The sequence below is a fragment of the Oncorhynchus keta genome, chromosome 37 (genome assembly GCF_023373465.1).
Source record: "Oncorhynchus keta strain PuntledgeMale-10-30-2019 chromosome 37, Oket_V2, whole genome shotgun sequence".
Classification (NCBI taxonomy): Eukaryota; Metazoa; Chordata; class Actinopteri; order Salmoniformes; family Salmonidae; genus Oncorhynchus; species Oncorhynchus keta.
The window spans coordinates 333,493-340,639 of record NC_068457.1 but is presented as its reverse complement, the minus strand read 5'-3'; positions in this window follow the sequence as shown (position 1 = coordinate 340,639).

The window sequence follows — 7,147 nt, the reverse complement described above, 5'->3', positions numbered from 1 at the left end:
CATTAACAAGTAAAATAGCTCAAATGAAAGATAAACAAGTTGTTTATCTACCCAGCAAGTCAGATTTCTAAAATGTTTTACGGCAAAAACATAGCACATATTTATGTCAAACCACCACCACAGACATAGCTCATTTGCATAGCCAAGTAGGAAAAAATATGCAATCAACAAACGCAGGATGAAAAGAAAAATCATTTCACTAACCTTTTGAAATCTTCATCAGATGACAGTAATATAACATGTTACACAGTACATTCATTTTTTTTCAATAATCTGCAATATATATCCATAAATCTCTGTTTACAATGATGCATCGTTCAAAAAATGCTACTAAAATGTCAGGAGAAATGCCGATAGCTCCGGCAGATAACGTCAGCTAACAAGGAATACACATCATAAACTTTGACTAAATATGCATGTTTTACATATGTATAGGAAGATACACTTCTTCTAAATGCAATCGCTGTGTTTATTTTTAACGTTACAGGTTGCGTTCACTAGGCTATACTAGGAGTCGGCGCTCCAAAATTAGCATTATCGCTCCTCTATCTTGGAGTCGACAGAAACCCAAATTTACCACATAAATATTCCCTTACCTTTGCTGTTCTTCCATCAAAAGACCTGGAAGGGATTATACTTACCAAACCAGCGTTTAGTTTTCAAGTATGCATCTTTTGGTTCTCAAAATAGCCACATTTCGGTCTAAATGTAGGCAAAATTCAAGTGGATGCGCATCAAAAAGTCAAAATTACATATTATATGTCGAGTAAACTTGTCAAACTATGTTCATAATTAAGCTTTAACATGTTATAAAGGTGCACAGAAATCTTGAGGACGAACAGAAACACACACGTCGTTTAATCGATCCTGAAGAAAATACATCACCCGGCCAGAGCGCGCGTAACAGTCACCTTTTTTTTCGCTTGGCCGAGAGGTTTCGGCTCGCTCAAACTCCCATGAGCACGCGATTCTCACAATGAGAAGCCCCATTGAAAGCAGGCTTCGCGCTGAACACGCACAGACTGTTCCCAGAGCGGTAGCTGTTTGGGAAGTGCGTGTGAGATGACGTCAAAGTTGGGCCAACTTTTTCAAGAGAGCATTTGGGAGAATGCATGCCCTGAGGGTTCTGCTTTACATAGAGACAACATTTAAACGGTTTTAGAAGCTTTAGAGTGTTTTCTATTCGATAATATTTTTTATATGCATATATTAGCAATTTTGGGGAAAAATATTTTCAGTTTACTATGGGCACGCACTTTCTCCAACAGGGGCAGTATAGAGCAAGAGTTCTAAGAGGTTAAAATAGTGTCTGAGTATAACAGAACTGATTTGGCAGGCGAAAACCTGAGAAAAATCCATTCAGGAAGTATTTTGTTTTTGTAGTTTTCTAATCAATGCCATTACCGTATCCATTGACTTTGGACTCAATTTGCAGTTCCTATGCCTTCCACTAGAAGTCAACAGTCTTTAGAAATAGTTTCAGGCTTGTAATTCTTATAAATGAGAGTGTTTTCTATCTAAATCTACAAATTGTATGTATATCCTAGATTCTGGGCCTGAGTAACAGGTTAGTTTACTTTGGGCACGCTTTTCATCCAGAGGTGAAATAGTGCCCCCTACCCTAGTGAGGTTAACCATTTCCAGCCGTGCAGCCAAAACTACAGCTGTATTGCCTCCGATGGCCTATAAAATTGTAACCATTCCAACGTGGGAACTCTATCCCAGCATTCTCCGGCTTAATGTATATTTTGTAGGATGGTGTTTTATACTCTATGGAAGAACAGGCAGTTCTATGACACCTAATGTGATGTCTGGGCTCACAGGGGTGTGGCCACTGACTAGTTAGTCTTTATATCAAAATCCGTACTCTCATTTAGAAGGTTAACATCACATCACATCTTTTCACAAATATTTTCATGTTTAATCAAATACGCTTCACAATATTTAGATGTAAACCTGACAGCTGGGAAATGTCCACTTTAAGAGATACAGTTATGTGTGTTTCCTATCCCTCACGAGAGCATTAAATGAAACACACTAGTCATAACTGTCCCTTAATTGTCCAGGGACCATTCCCACATTCTCAAAAGGATAAATATTGTTTAATTCTCCCATTTTGGAGATTAGGAGTTTGGCCAAATCTCTCTTTGTTCTCTCTCCCTCAATACTGCATTTCCAAAGGGGGAGTGGGTCCCTTACAGGAATGTATGACCTGCCATTAAGTCATAAAACTGTGGAGAGCGAGGGGGGGCGCCAACGAGACTCCCCCAGAGACAGTCTTGACAGAGTGAAAAACCCAGCAGCTTTGCGGGTGGCCCAGTATGTGCACACGAGTGTGTGTCTACACTGTGTGTGTATGTCACACTATATTCAGAAGGGAAAGCTATTTGAATTTGTCTACCAGTATCTGTTGGAAAGCAGAGTGAAACAGATCTTTCTCTAGGACATTGCCTGTGCTTAGCTCTATTTAGTTTATTTTTTTATCCCCCCCAAAAAAGTCCTAGCCGATGACAAGTATACCCATGTAAAGGTTCTCTTGTGGTGAAGGAGAGTCGGACCAAAATGCAGCGTGTAGATTGCGATCCATGTTTAATAAACAAACGTAAAACACGAATCAATTACAAACACTACAAAACAAAGAACGTAACAAAAACCGAAACAGCCTATACTTGTGTAAACTAACACAGCGACAGGAACAAGGACACTAAGGACAATCACCCACGAAACACTCAAAGAATATGGCTGCCTAAATATGGTTCCCAATCAGAGACAACGATAAACACCTGCCTCTGATTGAGAACCACTTCAGACAGCCATAGACTTAACTAGAACACCCCACTAAGCTACAATCCCAATACCAACACACCACATACAAAAACCCCATGCCACACCCTGGCCTGACCAAATAAATGAAGATAAACACAAAATACCTCGACCAGGGCGTGACAACCCATAACATGAAGATAACATGAACATGCAGCTACCACCATCCTCTATGATGTGGTGTGTTGGATTTGTCCCAATCATAACGCTTTGTATTCAGGTCACAAAATGTATTTCTTTGCCACATTTTGCCTTATTGCAAACAGGATCCATGTACTTTAATATTTTTACTCTGTAGAGGCTTCCTTCTTTTCACTCTGTCATTTATGTTAGTATTGTGGGGTAACTCAAGTGTTGTTGATCCATTCCCATTTGTCTCCTATCACAGCCATTAAACTCTGTAACTGTTTTAAAGTCACCATTGGCATAGTGAAATCCCTGAGTGGTTTCGTTCCTCTGTATCTTTGTAATCACTTGGTGTATTGATACACCATCCAGAGTGTAATTAAGAACTTCACCATGCTCAATGGCATATTAAATGTCTGCTTCTTTCAATTTTACCCATCTACCAATAGGTGACCTTCTTTGCGAGGCATTGGAAAACCTCCTTGGTCTCTCTGCTTGAATTTGTGCTTGAAATTCACTGCTCGACTGAGGGACCTTACAGATGATTGAATATGTGGGGTACAGATATGAGGTAGTCATAAAAAAATAGTGTTCAACACTATTATTGCACACAGTGAATCCATGCAACTTATTATTTGACTTGTTAAGCACAATTTTACTCCTGAACTTATTTAGACTTGCCTTCGCAAAGAGGTTGAATAGTTATTTACTCAAGATATTTCAGCTATACATTTTTATAATGTGTACCATAAAAAAAAAAAAAAGCACAAACACCACCAATACAATTACAACAAAAAAAAACATTTAGATCCTTACAAAATCCTCAAATACAGGCTCTCGGTAACAATTGATACGAGATTGACAAGATGGGTGAGCATTAAGGCTCACACACATTGCACCGAATGTGGATGTAGCGTCCGTCTGCCATCTGACTGACAATATTTTCACGATTCCACATGTAAAATCAGTGCGCATTCGCATTGGAAATTAAAGCCAGCACTCAAATCAAATCAAATGTTATTTGTCACATACTTCGGAAAAACAACAGGTGTGGACTAACATTGAAATGCTTACTTACAGGCCCTTCCCAACAATGCAGAGAGAAAGAAAATTGAGAAAGTGGCGCTAAGTGCTCTCGGCCAGCAAATGCTATTGGTGTGTGTGAGCCTTTATAGTGGTTAGGCTATATACCAGATTAGGATCTCATGTCTGGCTATGTTTCCCCTTGGGATTCCCCCTGAGCTTTTACGAGCAATCTAAAGCTAATTATATCCCCCACCACCACCGCCACCAATCAATAGAGTAAAAATAACAGTGGTGTCTTCATCATAGGCAGAGAGCCTTGAGAAGCGCCTGACAGTAGGTGAACAAGTTAACTCTAGGTTCTTCTCGCCGGCTCAGCTGTTGTTGCAGGAGTTCTATGGTTGTCTGCTGTGCCGTGATCAATTGTTGCAGTAGGGCGTTGTCCATCGTTCTTGAATGGTTCCTTCGGGTCTACTGGAAGAATCTTGATTTACTCACTTATCCTTGTGTCACTCGTCCACCTAATGCCCGCATTCTCCACCAATGTGAGCGGACCAAGTAATTGGGCGTCACTCTAAAGCGGAAAGGTAGAATAAACGAGTCAGGAGTAGGTTTTCTTGATTGAAAACAGTTCTCTATTGAGGGCATTTGGTCAACACAAACATATTCAATGAAAATCTCCCAAGGAAAAACATACATCTTCTCCAGATGAAACAGGAACACAATACGATTATCTTTAAACTACAACAAAAGTCACAAGATTGTCACGTCTTAGTGGTTCTTCATGGATAGCTCCTCTGTCTCGGTGGCCATCTTTGAGAGATAGATTCCCCTCCTCTCTGCTGGTTCCATACTCTCTCTTATAGGGGAAGGAGAATATGTCATTAGTACCGTCAGCTGTGCTTAATTGCCTCTGGTTACATTGTCTCCCATGCCTTGTTGGGCTACTATCCGTGAGCCCAGCCTGCCCTCTGGTAGTCCTTCCACAATACATAACTATAAACATTGGTGAGCATCCACACCAGCGGACAGTTTATCATTCTGTAGTACACTTGTCAATCAACTGATCAATACATACACTGTGTGACATACACTCTGAATTACCTAAAATGACCAATCCCTCTTTCAGAGTCAGGCCAACCCAAGCTGTCCTGTGCAAGTGGGCTAATAGTAGGCCTACCATTAAAACAGAGCGGCAGGTAGCCTAGCGGTTAGAGCATTGGTCCAATAACTGAAAGGTTGCTGGTTTGAATCTCAGAGCCAACAAAGTGAAAAAAAATCTGCCAAAGTGCCCTTGAGCAAACCGCGTAACCCTAATTGCTCCTATAAGTCACTCTGGATAAGCGTGTCTGCTAAATGACTAAAATGAATAAATGTAAAAGGTTTAAGATTTTTCTAACAATTTTCAGGTTTTCACTCTCAAAGTCACACTTTAACAGAAAAACAACACAATTGTATGTTCTAAGTCCACAACAATGCTTACACCACACGAGGAGACCACTTTTGAGGTCTGGAAAAATCTAAGAAATGTAGTGTAATTATTACCCTTTAATACAAGTGGGCAGGCACCTAGCAGTGTTGTTTAGTTAGCAGTGTTTCTGTAGCACATGAGTTGGAGTTTGGAACAAATTTGGGGAAGCCTTTACATATACCAGAAGATGGTTAGGTCTCTCATTAGTATTGCTATAGTTTTTACATTCCTTAATTGTTTGAAACCTGGACGTTTTACTTCACAACATGAGGCATATCTTACCTTACTTGAAAGTAGCCTATAGCGAAATCCCAGCATAGAAACGTGGAGGCAATAAAACGTGGCGACTTACTCATATGCGTTCACCTGTTCTATTGACCTTCTTGCAATTTTCTTTTAGTGCCTACCAGCCAAAGGCATTATCCTAGTCATATTAGCAAACCATGATAGTTGTTGCATATTTAAATCTTTCTAAATTTCTAATGGATATTTCCATCTCTGTCCATGAAAACGCTCGCATGTGAAGTGCACATTGTTTTCCCTCATCAATCTACACACAATACCCATAATGACAAAGCAAACACAGTTTTTTAGAAATCTTTGCAAATGTATTACACATAAAAAAACAAAATACTTATTTATATAAGTATTCAGACCCTTTGCTAGGAGATTCGAAATTGAGCTCAGGTGCATCCTGCTTCCATTGATAATTTACCTGTGGTAAATTGATTGGACATGTTTTGTAAAGGCACACACCTATCTACAGTATATAAGGACCCACAGTTGACAGTGCATGTCAGAGCAAAAACCAAACCATGTGGTTGAAGGAATTGTCCGTAGAGCTCCGAGACAGGATTGTGTTGAGGCACAGATCTAGAGAAGGGTATCAAAACATGTCTGCATCATTGAAGGTCCCCAAGAACACAGGAGACTCCATCATTCTTAAATGGAAGAAGTTTGGAACCGCAAAGATTCTTCCTAGAGCTGGCCACCCGGCCAAACTGAGCAGTCGGGAGAGAAGGGAGGAGACCAAGAACCCGATGGTCACTCTGACAGAGCTCCAGAGTTCCTCAGTGGAGATGGGAGAACCTTTCAGAAGGACAACCATCTCTGCAGCACTCCACCAATAAGGACTTTATGGTAGAGTGAACAGACGGAAGCCACTCTTCAGTAAACAGCCCGCTTGGAGTTTGCCAAAAGGCACCTAAAGACTCTCAGACCATGAGAAACAAAATTCTCTGGACTGATTAAACCATGATTGAGCTCTTTGGCCTGAATGCTAAGCAACAATTCTGAAGGAAACCTGGCACCATCCCTACGGTGAAGCTTGGTGGTGGCAGGATGATGTTGTGGGGATGTGTTCCAGCATCAGGGACTGGATGACTAGTCAAGATTAAGACAAAGATGAACGGAGCAAAGTACAGAGAGATCCTTGATGAAAACCTGCTCCAGAGCGCTCAGGACCTCAGACTGGGGAAAATGTTCACCTTCCAACAGGACAACAACTCTAAGCACCCAGCCAAGACAGCGCAGGAGTGGCTTCGGGACATGTCTCAATGTCCTTGAGTGGCCCAGCCAGAGCCTCGACTTGAACCCAATCGAACATCTCTGAAGAGAAGTGAAAATATCTGTGCTTCAACGCTCCCCATTCAACCTGACAGAGCTGGAGAGGATCTGTGGACACGCCCCCCTCAGAGAGAGAGA